The 15069-nt window shown below is 36.1% G+C and overlaps 1 pseudogene; it reads right to left on the minus strand.

Annotated features, from left to right (window-relative positions):
* Positions 1-15069, minus strand: part of LOC120168014 — a 55448-nt pseudogene that overhangs the window by 30118 nt on the left and 10261 nt on the right.

Genomic DNA, 15069 nt, shown 5'->3' on the forward strand with positions numbered 1-15069 from the left:
CAAGGCATTTCTGTGTGCTTCTGAATTCATAAATAGATCAAGAATAGAAATCCACGCTTGCTGTTTATGTAGCTGTTCAACCACACTATATTCACTATGTTTCAGGAATTTCAAAAATTCTTGCGCTTGCTTTTCTGTTACAGGCTCATTGAATGCTAGAGGGGATTCATCATCAAATACCTTTTGGGGTATTACTATGGCTTTTCTTTTTTCTTTCACCTGTTCTGATGCATTTGATGTTTCGGGAGAGTAACATCTCCCACTTCTTGTAAAGAATCCGACTTCACTCACTGCTTCAGACGTAGAATCCACACTCTGTATTTTCTCTTATGCTTTTTCCATAGAAACAGATCCTCCTACCATTGAAACATTGGTAGTATAATTCCAAGGTACCCTGCGGGTATCCTTATATGGAAATGGTAAAGGAGTTGTGATAACCACTTTTGGCTTTGTTGGTACAGAATTCACTGTAGATGATTTCACATTAATAATCACGGGATCACTTGTTCTCTGATTAGGTTTAGAATCTTCTGATGAGCAAACATCATCTTCTCTTTTCCCTGGTTCTTCTTCAAAGAATTCTATCTCTTTGTTATTCATCAATTTTTGCACCAAATCCCTAAATTCAAGACATAGTTGAATTTCATGTCCCTTCTTTTGATGATATTCACAATAATTCTTGCCTTCATTATGCTTTGGCCTGAATTCTTGTGGAATCATACCGGATAAGGAGAGTTGTTGAAATATCCAAACAAAAGGAGATTTAATCTCAGAAACGTCAGTTTTTGCTTTCTTTCTGTTCTCTTCCTGGATTGCGTTTATGTTTTTATCTCCATGATTTGGCAGCAGATGATTTGATGTAGTTGGTGAATTGAATTCTAACTTTCCAGTGTTGATCAAATTTTGGACCACCCTTTTGAATGCCAAACAGTTTTCGATAGAATGACCTGTAATTCCTTCATGGTAAACACAGTGCGCTTTTATATCATACCATGGAGGGAATGGTGGTTGCATTGGAACCAAAGGATAGGGCCGTATGACATCTGCTTTTAACAGTGAATCATAGATTTCAACATAGGGTACTGGTAAAGGTGTAAAAGATAACCTTTCACTTTCCCTTCGAGATCCTCTAGACTCTACTCGATTAGTGTTTGTTTATTCTTTCTTAACCATTGGCTGGGTTATTGTAACACTTTTCAAAGAATCCTTGTTGTAAGAGTTTGCATTGTTTACTTCGTTCTCTTTTTTCTGGTACATAGGTCTTTTGGAACTAGACCCCTCATTTGATTTAATTTTGCCACTTTTCAAGACATTTTCAATGAGTTCTCCAGAAATGACCAAATCTGCAAAATTTTTGGTTGTATTCCCCATTAGATGACTTAAATAAGGAGCTTTTAACGTATGGACAAACATTAATGTGGCCTCTTTTTTTGATAGAGGTGGCTGAACTTAGGCTGCTGTGTCACGGCATCTCTGAGCATACTGTCTGAATGTTTCGTTATTCTTTTTCTCCAAATTTTAGAGAGTCCATCTATCAGGGACCATATCTGTCATGTGGCGGTATTGCTCTAGGAATGCCTTTGCCAGATCCTTCCAGGATCTAATGTTGGCTTTGGTCAGTTGAGTATACCATTTTAAGGCTGGTCCTATCAAACTATCTTGAAAGTAGTGAATTAACAATTTCTCGTCTTTCACATATCCTGTAATTCTACGACAAAACATAGTAATGTGGGATGAAGGGCATGTGGTACCGTCATATCTATCAAATTCGGGAACTTTGAACTTGATGGGGAGGATTAGGTCTGGAACCAAACTCAACTCGCTAGCGTCAAACCCATAGAACGACTCAGTTATTTCTACGGATTCCATTCGTTCTTCTAAGCTCCTGATCTGTCTGGTCAATTCTTCATTTACTTTTTCTTTCTCATTCAGCTCATTCAAATCTGGGATTAGATGCTCAGCATTAAAATCCCCTATTTTCACATCTGATATAAGTGGATATTTGCTTGAAGATGCAGAATCCACTTGTTGATTTTCATATGGTTTAGCCTCTTGAAGTGCTGATGTGCGGGCATGGATTTGTATAGGTGTAGTACCAGAGTGATAAATTGGTTCCGGTGGGAAACCTAGAGGATACATAGGTTCTTGATCAAAAGATACAGGATTTTCATGAATTTTCCCAATGGTAGCCTGCTTTTTAAACATGTCTTCTATTTTCTGCATCATGCTGTCTTGTGAGTTTGCAATACTGACTTCAATTTTTTCTAGCTTCATTCTCATCTCTGCTTGTTCTTTGTTATGTTGTTCCTCAATACGTTGTATTTTATCCTCCATAATTTTCTTAGTAGCTTGTCTAGTACCGTAGTGATGTTGTATTTCTCGTTTGGCCAGAATAACTGCGATTGGAAATTCTTTTGATATTATTTTTTCAAATTTTAATTAATGAATGTTATCTTAATAAAAATTATACATAAAGAAAATAATGCAATGAATAATGAATGTATGCAAAATGCATGTATGCAAAAGGTATTGATCCTAAAAAGTTAACTGTCATAGAACAACTTCCATCAGCATACAAAAGTTTCTTTATAATAGTTCATAACTACAGATACGGCGTAGCTTTCCTATTAAGCGCTATAATTTCTTTCATCAACCATGTCATCTTCTTTCCAAACTTGGAAACTGGATCAACGTGATGCTCAATAATCTTTGCTTCAACAGCTAGCTCTCCAATATATCTGGCAACTTCGCTCATTTGTACCATGGCCTCGAATACCATATTGCTTCTTTCTTCACTTCTTTCTACATAGAAATCAGTCGATTTTTGCCATTGTTCATTAGTTCCCTCGAGAGTCTGCTCTAATTCAGTGATTCTGATTTGACAACTGTGTAGAGTTTTTTCCAGATCTCGGATTCGTCTTCGTAGTGAAGCGTTCTCCTCATAACTTTCTTTAAGATCACTAGGTCCTAGACGAACCTTCTCTTGTAATAATGATTCTTCAAGTTGCAAGATATAAATATTAAACTCTGAGTTTTTTTTTTCTAGACTGATCTAGATCCTCTTAAAGCTTTGTTTGTGCTTCTTGTGTCCTTTGATTAAGCTTCTGGATTTGTACATTCTTGTTTCTGCATCGTTGCACCCAATTGTAGGTTGCCTCTTGTTCTAATTCGAGTCTGGTATTGAAATTCTTTTTCTCCAACTCCATTTTTCCTTTTCAATATCGAACTCTTCAATCTTTTGGCCCCTAACTTCAAGTTCAGCGATCATATTGTTCATTTCAAATTCAAATCCCTTGAACATGATATTTTTCTCACCTTCAAAATTCTTAAGCATGCCGTTCTTCATCTCTTCTAGTTCTTTGGCTCGATCCCTTTCTTTCTGCATTTTATTCATGATCTTGCGGCTTTCAGCTTTGTGCTTTATGATTCGATTCCTTCTGTCAACTTCAAAATCTTCCATTTTCTGCTTTCCTTTCTCAAGGCTTTTAAGCAAACAACTATTCTTTTCTTTCAAATCTTCAACTATGCCTTTCTCAATATTCAATTCTTTTGTCACATGTGATGTTGCTTTGCTTGATCCTAATGCTCTCCGGGATTTGTATAGCTCCTGGTAATTTTTCTTTAACGTTCTGAATTCACCATCAACTTTTTCTTTGTTTTCTCTCAATATTGCACATTGTGATGAATGAAAGTCAATGTCAACACCCAACATAGCTTTATCTCGTCTCATTTGCTCTAATTCTCTCGACCAACCTTCTCTTTCTGCTTCAAACTCAGCTCTCAGGATTTCAATCTCTGATGGAACCACCTTAATGCGATCTTCCATGGAGATATCCTCATTTTGGTCTGGTAGAGGGATATTTTCATTTTTCTTGACAGATCTCCATTCCTCATAATCGGGAGTTAACATTTCTTTTGCTGCTTTAGCTCAAATACAAAAAGTTGTTTTCCAAGCTGTAAAGGCCTCCATGATACTTCTTTTATAATTTTTGCTGCAGAATGCGAACTCAGACGAATATAATCCAGTAGTGACGGGAACAAATTGATGACCTTCATACTGCCTTATGACCAGAAGTGGTACATATCCGATTCCTCCCCATAATCCGAACAGCATCACCCAGTTGTAATCACCACATTTGTAAAAGATTTCCCTTTGGATTTGCCATGGGGCTCTCATCGCTTTGCGGATTTCGAAAGGCATTGATCCACATATCTTTCGTAATTTCTTTCGGCCATTCTTGCTCCAGAAATTCTTTCAATGGTGAGTAGTTTGTACTAAAGTGCCGGTATGAAACCTTTTCTATCCTCCAAAAATGGCCAGACATATAATAATTGGGCACATCCTGAGAATCTTCCACCTCCTAGCCTTCTGTAAGCATTTAAAGATCTGAAAGTCTCTGCTAGAATTGCAGAAGTAAGATTGACCCTTTTTGGTAGCTGCTCAAACAAATATACTACTGCAGCTTCAATATATCCCAATACTTTTGGGAAGATGACCATACCATATATACCCAGAGCAAAGAGATCGAATCGTACTTTATCATCTGGATGACTCTGAATAAGTTCTTTAATGTTGGTCCAAGCAATGCCTTCGCTTTCGCCCTTTTGTTTTGTACGGGATACCACCCATTCCTTTCGTACTCCGACAATCTTTGCTAATTTAACTCGGAAAGGTTGAGTTTTAACTGACCTTGAATAAATTCGATTTTCCAATGCCCCTTCTATATGTAGCAAAGTTGTGTATTCTTCAATAGTAGGAACCAAGTCCTCCTTATTGAAAGTGAAACAATTATAACCAGGATTCCAGAATTGAATCAGGGCTCGAAGCAAGTCATCATCAACTTCTACATAGAGTAAATATGGAATGTCCCCGTAAGTTTGATAAAACTGCAACTTTTTGTTTGAATCCCAACTCTCCCAAATCTTGCATATCATTTCTTTTTAGAGAAACTGGAGCATAACTGGCTAACTCAGATACATATTCATCTTGCAGACTGTCTCCCCTTTGTCTTTGTAAGTTCTCAGCCCACTGTCTTACTTCTGAGTTTGGAACTATTTGATTTGAACACTTTTTATCCATAGATGAAGGTTTTCCAATGAGACGATTAACACGAAGATCAATACCTTTAATCTTGTATGATGATATGCAAAAATAACAGAACACATAAAAAGAAATGAATTAGTTCATATAATAAAGAAGTAAAAATTAATTTAATAACATCAATCCAAATATTTCTAATTAAACATGCTTTCTTCATAGCATACTTAAAATAATTTAAATTTATATGCAATTTATTCATCAAGAAAATAAATAAATAAATTAAAAGGAAAAAGTTAGAAATTATTTCTCCTTTGTGTACACCTATTTCGGACAAAATTTCGGCATAGCTTTAGATCAGAAGGGTTTCTAAGGTTTACTATATGTAGAGTTTCAGTTCTAAGAGTAAAGGTACCCGAATTGTCTTTGTTAGTACCCCCTTGGGTTGCTAACCCTCAATCCTAGTCCATCACAGACTAAAATGGATCGAGTTCAATTCGAGGGGATACACTTCTTTATGCCTGACACGGAGAATAAATTCTCACGAAGACATAGAACATATGAACCCCGAAAGCTACTTACTAGGTCTGACACAGAGAATAAATTCTCACGAAGTCGTCGCTTTCACTCCCACTTAAAAGGGACAAGCTTAATTAAAAAAGCTTATGTTATGCAATGCATGTGTTGTGTGTGAGGAAAAATGTTCAAACCTCTGACAGAAAAAAATAAATAATGGAATAAAATAAAATGAAATATTAATACATATAAATATTATGAAAATACTTTTTTTTTGAAAAGAAATAATTAAAAATTAAAAATATAATTTTTTAATTTCTAATTTCTAATTAATAGAGACAATTTGTAATTGATTTTAAAGTTTGACCAAGGTCCCCAGTGGAGTCGCCAAGCTGTCGTAACCGATTTTTGTCCGGGCACGAATTTTTACTTGGCAGGGATAAAAATAATTTTGATTAAAAAATGTTTTGGGAGTCGCCATTGACCTTTTGGGGTTAGGTAGGTCAAATACCTAAAAAAATCTTTTAAAATAGTTTTGAATAAAACATAATTTAAAAGATAAAATTAGTCTGCGTATAACCAAAAATTTTAGTAAAACAGGATTCGTGGTCGATTACGTTTAGGGAATGATTAGCACCCCTATAACGCCCAAAATTGGTACTTTATTAATTATAAATTGCCTCTATTATTAGAAATTTTAAAAATTCAAAAATATATTTAATTTATAATCTTATTATTTCAAATTTATTAGTATCTTTAATAAAATCTATTAATTTATAAATAAGATATTTATTTATTAAGAAATATTAGAAAATGACTTCTAGGTGCCTTAAGACAACTCTTTTCTTCGATATTAAATAAATATTAATAAAAAATTAGTATATATTTTATAGAGTAAAAAAAAATCAGAAAACGGACTTCTAGGTGCTTTAAGACAGTCTTTTTCTTTAATATTAAATTAAAACATACTTACAATAAAAAGTATTCTATATTAAATTTATAAATAAGATTTTGAATAAATAATATATATAGATATATATGATTAAGTAATAATAAAAAAAATGATAAATAACTAAAATATAAAAGAAATTACAATTATAGAATTAAATCACAAGATATATAAAACTTATGGTCAAAATTATATAAAAATTAATTATTAAATTATAGAATATAAACAATTAATGGTCATAGTTATAAATATTATGTAGTATATACATTAAAAATGTAATTTAACCCTAAAAACTTAATACGGGACTAAAATAAATTTTAATAAAGTTTAAGGGATTAATTATAATATGTACCTAAATTACTAGTCAGGATTAAAATAAATATTATTGAAAGAGTAAGGACTAAATACATATTTTACCTTAATTATTTATATAAATATTCGGTCAGGACCAAATTATAAGAAAATAAAATTAAAGGACTAAATCACGACATATAGGAAATGATTTCAGTGAGTAAAATGGAATGTTACAAAACTAAGATGGCTGCGGAAAGGGTTTGTCCATACATGTAAATTACGTATATACCCCTTCCCAAAATGACGTCGTTTGGGAAGGGGTATATATTTCCCCAAACGACTGGCCCGAAGGGCCAGCATCCTCATTTCTCTCCTTCTTCTTCTCTCTCTAACTGAGAGAGTTATAAAAATCTCTCGCTTCTCTCTAAAACAAAGAGACATGACACCGGTCGGCAGCCGTCTGCCGGTGTTGTCCCTGTCGTCGGCCATCGAATCCGGTGGCCGGAAAAAAACTTTTTACACCAAAATATAGATCGGACCGTCCTAATGACGGTTCCGATGACCGTTTCTCTTAAAAAGCTCCCGATCGGAGTAAATCTAGGAAAATACCTTCGGGTTTTCGAAGGCCTTCGGTGATGTTTGGAGGCTCGTGTGAACTCTGGCGACGGCGGGGCTTCATCGGTAAGTATCCCTCGTATTTTCCTTGCTATTTTGGTGTTTTATGGTTGCTGGGTTGTTCGTTCCTCTCTGTCTCCTCTTTTTTTTTCTTTTGCAGGTAAACTGAGGCTTTATAGACATTCCGGTACTGGCCTCGGACCGGTTAATATGGTGGTAGTTTGGTGAGTCACCGAACTTGTGGTGACTCACCGAAGAACGGCGACGCGTGTGCGGCTGGCAACGTTTATGGAGCCTTCGTTCGGGTATCGTGGCAGCGGCTGAAACGGAGTGAAGTGGCGGCAAAAGTAACGACGGCCGCGTGGCCCTAGGGTGATGATACTCTAGGGTTTTGTCTGGAGCCATCTGGGCCGTTGGATCAAATTAGATCCAACGGTGGAAAGAGAGAGGCGACTGGATGAAGATGTTAAAACCCTAGTTGGGTTTAGGGTTTCTATTGGGCTGTTGTAACTGGGCCGATTTTTGTTGGGTCTGTAAATGGGCCTCTGGGCCTGCAATGTATTAATTAATTATTTAATAATAATAATATAACATAATAATAATAATAATAATATAAGCAAATAAGAAAAAAACTAGTGTCTTCATGTTGAATTTCATAACTAGGGTCTTATACTGAAGAGAGTAGAACAAGATTCATTTAATAGCTTTGAATAAAGTTATTTTCCTAGTTTTATTTAATCAATTACTTTCCATTCGAAGAATAGTTTATCAGCCTTCATCAATTTTCGGCATAAAGTATGTATATGTACAAACGTAATGTATTTTGATAAAGACCATGTATATTCACTTGCCCAGGAGTTGCGATAAAGACTAAATGAATAAAAGCTTGAATACACAAACTAAGATTCGGAGCTCACCGTTAAGCATCTCCACTTTGAACCGGGCCATTTGTAAGGATCCATGTCCCCCATTCCCGTTACTACACCACTAAACTTGCATGAAAGTAACACAGTTATTATAATCTTGAAATAAAAAACTATTAACATGTAAAACCAAAGGAATAAAATAATACTAGTCATAATCTACTATTTATCAAACGGTACCTTCTCTCAGGCGAATCATCGATTCCAAATCTCATTTTGAATCTTGTTCCGATGCACACTGAATTTTTTATGCTTTTGATATATGTAACAACCTAGACAAGTACGACACACAGCCGACCGATGTAGGATGACACACGGAACCACCAAAGTGGCTGACCAACACCTTACTCTTTTCTTGTACTATAAAACGATCATTTCAACAAATAAAACATCCATGAAATAATAAAATTTAAAACTTTATATTAGGGAGCTCCCAAAATAAATATTTACAATCAAAATATTACATACCGACTCTTAATAAAATTTAAGACTCAACTGATTTTTGTTTATAATAAGACTCAACTGATACAACAGGGTTTATAAAATATACATGCCCTTCAAAAACTACTGAGACGTGCTCTGAATATGCATTGGGTCTGGACCTTTACCTATCTACTACTGCTCGAATTCTCGATCTACTGACCTGCCCACGGAAAACAATCCGAAGGTTGAGCTAACTAGCTCAACGCCACACTAACAACTAAAACATACTAAAAGTTTGTCACTGAAATGCTCAAGCAATCAAGTCTACTATCTGATCTATTGGTCTGTTTTGTTCTGCTTTAGTGAGTATACTCGTATACTCATTCTCTATTCTATGATAGACATCATGGTACGGCTGAGGGTTCTGCATCTACGAGCTCACACACTCCCTCTAGTCTACCGAGAATATGGCCCCCATAATCTTTACATTGGACATCACACTCTTTACTAGCCCACTCTTTGGGTGTCAGACCTTGCGCCCAAACTAGTCAGCTTAAATTACCTTGCGCACTCCCTAAAGATATCCAGACTGAATCTATACTTTTGACTCTGCTATCTTTTCTAAAGGAACTCGGGTGTCCTAGTCGTTTTCCGAAGCATTCAAACAAGGTTAGTCTTATTTCACCCCACTTTATTCTCGTTTCTACGTTTGAATTAAACATAATTAATGTTCTCACTTGAAGTCTTATGTGAGGAAATACTGCAGTGTTGGGGTACATTGAGTATAATTCTATTAAAAATGACCTTTTTGCCCAAAACAGACTGAAAGTATCGATATTAGCCCAAGAGTATCGATACTCCTACAAAAGTTTCGATACTTTATATAAGTATCGATACTTTTAAACATTCTGTTCTGCCCAGTTTCAAAACTTTCTGGGAGTTTCAAAACAATAACCTAAAGTTTCGATACTCTTACCAAGAAACTCATGAATTTGCCTAAAACGAAGAACAAGTATCAATAGTATCCCTATAGTATCAATACTCTACCTGAAAAAGTCATAAAACTCATACGAAACATACTATATTTCAATCCCAAAGACCCTAGTGAAGTACCCAAACATTCTTTAAAGTCTTATGTGATTACAATGAGCATAAATAAGACTTTATATCATGTTTATAACATAAATCCTGAAATTTACCATCTTCATAATTTACTCTTAAGCTAAAACTCATTTCTAATGATCACTAGGAGTATGGAAGAGTTGATAGTGTGTTACCTGACCTCCTTGGTTGCTAAAAATCCTCTCAACTCAACTATGAGCCACCCTTCATTCAAGAAAAAACCCATTTTGAACTAATTCTAAAACTCACAAAATAGAGCTGAAAACCAAGCTTGAAAGATGGAGAGAATCATTCTCACCTTAGCTTAGAAACCCTCCACTTAGAACTCTTAATATCTCAACTTGGAAGGAATAAGAAAGAAAAGAATTATGGAAGAAAGAAGAGAAGTATTTGGTGAGGAGGTAATGAGGGTGGTTCACTTGTAAGATATAACAAGGAATGGATTTTCAGCTTTTAGTTTTAACATGTGGGCAAACTACATTATTAGTCCCCCAACTTCTAAATCATAAAACTCTTATCACTTATCCACAATTCCCTTGGGCCTCAATTCAAGCCTATTAACACTAAACTTGGTCCAACTAATTTATAAAATCTTTTGGGCACAACTTTGGGTTTCGTGTTGACCCGAACTACTAACCCAGGAGTAAAGGGTACAACAAACTCTGCATGACTGGCCCTACATTACAGCAACATGAACTAGCATACCACTCTATTCCACAATAACCAATTCATATTCCAAATGAAAAAGTGAAAATTGAACTTTCAGAATCACTTAGTAGGCATTTAAAATAGGTTTAAGAGGCATTTATAAAAGAGAAAATAACCTCAGTAACCAAAAATGCCTTATAATATACGAATTTAACCAACTTTTTTTGGATTTGCCAAAATGACCAACAAATTCGCAACACGAATTCCAATTTCGGAACCTAGTTTCCAATTTCGCAACGCGAATATGTAAATTGCATTACGATTTTCCAAATTCGCGTTGCGATTTTCCAAATTTGCGTTGCGATATTCCAAATTCTCAACGCGAAAGTCAAATTCTCAACGCGAAAGTCAAATTCGCAACGCGATAGTCAAATTCGCAACGCGAAAGTCAAATTCGCAACGCGAAAGTCAAATGTTTTTACGCGAACACAATATTAATTTCGCAACACAAATGTAAACAATATTATCACAAATCATCTCTAACCTAAAACCCTAAAGCACAACTCAGTCTCATCTTCATCTCTCATTATCTCCGACGAAATTCGTCCCCATCTCCGATGAAATCCGTCCCCATCTCCGACAAAATCCGTCTATCTCCATCTCTCATATCAACCCTCACAACCATTCACGACCAGAAATGGAAAATCAACCACCGAGGGTTAGTTTTTTTAATCTCTTATTTTTATTTTGAAATTTTTGTATTATTATTAGATTAACCATTTCACTGAGATTGCTAAATTCATTCGGTTGCTACCAATATTGCTAAACTGTTTAGTCTTTAACCCTGTGAAGTTAGTATTTGCCTTTGTTTTGTCTTTTTATTGAAGAAACCCTAAATTGCAACACCAAATTCGCAACGCGAAAATGAAACTCGCATTACGATTTTCATTTCGCGTTACGATTTTCATTTTCGCGTTGCGAATTTAAGTTTCAGAAACTTCTTTTATTCACTAAATTGAAACTTGAATGAATTGTATTACTTCAACCAAAAAACAAAGACAAATACTAACTTCACAGTGTTGCTAATTTAAGTTTCAAGAATAAACTACTACTTTTTATGTTGTCCTTGAACCTGCACTAAACCTATATGTTGTCCTTTTAAATGTTTATATAAGTGCTTACTTCTGGAATGTTATCTGATGCATTTTGTGAACTATAATGGAATAATGACTTGGGTGAATACCGTGCTAGTTTGAAACATATTTGGCTTTGTTTTCACTGTTTAATATCATGTCTGTTTGTAGTGTATAATTTGTAGTTTTTGGTATATCTAACTTGGTATGTTTATTGTTTTTGTAGAAATTTTTTTCGGCTCAATTGACCTTAAGGAATAAATTAAGCATAGCCACTAAAATTGCATCGACGCTTACACCTCTACAAAGAAAATTGTTTGAGGATACTTGATTCGGGCCATGGCTGAAAGTACAACATCTGGGTGGAGATGCTATGTTGACACATTTGTTTCTTCAGACCATGACTAACGATCTACCCGAGGGGGTACAACGTGGTGATGAAGAGATATGGTTTCATTTTCCTCCGGCACCGGCGTATACTTATTTTGGGCGGGAGGAGTTTTGCTTAATCACCGGTCTACGCTTCGGACACGATGATGTAGGTCGGTACACTAGTCATATCACCCACCCATCATGGTTATATCGGGTTTTTCCTGAGCTGGCAAAGTCGAAGCCGAGTATACATGTCGACGACTTGAAGAGATTATTTGATAAAGATGGTTTTACTCGGATGGATGACCTTGATGTTGTCCGAGTATGCCATTTACTACTTTTGCATGCCGAATTTTTAGGCAAAGAGGGCAGACAACCAATCTCTAAGGACCTAATATTATTGGTAGATGACCTAAATGCATGGAACCTGTTTCTGTGGGGTTCATATATATGGAAAGCTACCTGGAAGAAGTTGTCATCTACCTTCGAGGACCGAAAAAGTTTGAGGGGCGATGGTTCTAAATACACTTTGACAGGCTTTACTTGGACTTTTAAGGTAAGAATTTCTATATAATGTTTCCAAAACTATAATTAATTATTTAACAATTACTAATGTTTGTGTATTATATTGTTTGTAGATTTGGATATTTGAGGCTTTCCCCAGCATGCAGACATATGAGATAAAAAGATCAAATGATATTCCTAGGGCTATTACCTGGAAGAGGAAACGCATGTTGGATTGGGAAGACTTACTCCCATATACGACGAATAATGATGTAAGTTAACACACAAATACTACCATATATAAACAAGTTATTACTAGTACACGTTTAACTTTGTTTGAGCTTTTATATTATTAGGAGGCCAACTACCCATTACAGAGGCTGACACCCTCAGATGCTGAGCTTGCCACTAATTGGTGGTAAGCTAGTAAGCGGTTTTTTGATGGGACGGATGATGAGCACCCCCCACTTCGAGAGCCATCACCCTATCGGGCCGATTCTATAGCTCGACACCCGGAGCCATCACCTAGTCGAGCCTGTTCTCCACCTCCACCATCACCTATTCCATCACATCATCGAGCCTCTTCTCCACCATCACCTCATGATAGGCGACCGGCAAAGAGGCTCCGTCTATCTCCATCTCCATGTTCTACACCTCCACGGGATGAGTTAGGGGAATTATGTGATGAGGTCGGTACTTTGTGTCATGAGGTCGGTACTTTACGTGAAGATAATGGTGCATGGCATGATAAGGTTCGATCTTTACGTGGTGAGGTGGATTTTTTACACGATGACAATGGTGCGCTACGCGATGAGGTATCTACCTTACGTGATGAGGTTGCCGCTCTACGGGAGATTGTTTCATTGTTGTAGAATGAGGTTAATACTCTACGCAATGAGGTAAATTTATTTAATACTATACTAAAAATGCAAATAACTTTTTTTCGGCATTATTTATTTATTTGTTGATTTATATATTAATTTATTTTTAGCGTCCCGTTAAGGTAGATGCTTTACGTCTGATTTTTCTTGCACGATGGGGTTCACGCATCAGACGTCGTGCTCGTGTCATTACGTCTCCGTTCACGCCACTAGTGCCAAGACTCCGTAAGAATAAGCCCGATGCACCTATCATCATTCAAGAGGCGCCTCCTATCGTTCAAGAGGCCCCTATCATCATCGAAGAAGCCCCTCCCACCGTTCAAGAGGCCACTGTCATCGTTCAAGTGGTCTCGTCCACTGTTCAAGAGCCCGATTCATTTGGTGTCATATGTTGACATATTGATAAACCACCTCTCGTGCCCGATATGGTGGATACGTGTTGGCTTTCGTATGAGTTACAGACCAATACCATTCCTCTGCAGGAGATGGAAACACTACCAGACACAATTACGGATAATACCCTTTGGGCTAAGACCGCAGTTGATTTTTATCTACATGAGCGGAGGAAGGGGTGTTATTCTGACCTATGCCAAATCGACGATGCTATTCATTTGTTTCTTGATCGGTCTTAGTGGGGTATTTTATTAAGGGTTGAAGATAATGGCTACCTCGAAGGGGGGTAAGTATTATATTCTTCTTATATTGCATTTTGATTAATTTTTTTAAATTATTAATAAATTCACTAATATATTTATTTTTTTATAAAACAACATATTGATGCATTGGTGTCACGTCTTCTAATAATAAGGAAATTGAAGAAAAGAGGTATTCGATGGACTATTATGCCGACGTCTTTTCACGCAACTCACTTGAAGGATCAGAGAGATGCTTCATATAAGTTGGCTAATGGAAAAACTAAACTTTATCCTGCGTGGTGGGAGGTCGATAAGGTTAGTATTTATTTTTTGAACATTTTAAAGGTTTTCATAAATTTTATTTGATGTGCGCAATTATTTATGATTGCAGGTGTTTATCCCTATTTTGGAAAAGCGTCATTGGCTTCTCGTCGAGCTTCAGCTCCCATCCCTGAAGACAGTGGTATATGACAGCATGTTGAATTACAAACCATTGTTTGATTTGAGAGATATTATTACAAAGAGATGGAGCGATCATTTGGCTAAATTCTTGAATGCGATTGATTATTGGACAAAATCTGGAAACAAGAAGCCAAAGAAGTTCAAAATTACAATGATCAGAGACGAGACTGTGCCATAAAAAACGCAGGGGGCCAGAGGGGATTGTGGTCCTCTCGTATGCTTTTGCTTGGAACGTTTGACGACAGAAAGTATACAATATCTACCTCCCACAGATAGAGATAGAGCTACAGTAGGCTTGTGGTTTTGGCATTATATGGCCAGATCGATATATTCGAGACGCTGCCTACCTGCAATCGCATGCTTAAAGTTGTACATAAACAATTGGTAAGTTTGAGCAAGTGTTGTTAACATATATATTCTTTAATTGGTTTAAAAATATTTGGTTAAGTACCTAGAATTCAGTAATTTGTTGTTTGTTGGTTTAGATGTGTAGAAAGTGTTGTTTGAGCAAATGTTTGGTTTCTGCAGGTTAATCCTGAAGTGAGTTGCGTGAA

The sequence above is a fragment of the Hibiscus syriacus genome, unplaced genomic scaffold (assembly GCF_006381635.1).
Source record: "Hibiscus syriacus cultivar Baekdansim isolate YM2019G1 unplaced genomic scaffold, ASM638163v2 tig00111708_pilon, whole genome shotgun sequence".
NCBI classification, from domain to species: domain Eukaryota; kingdom Viridiplantae; phylum Streptophyta; class Magnoliopsida; order Malvales; family Malvaceae; genus Hibiscus; species Hibiscus syriacus.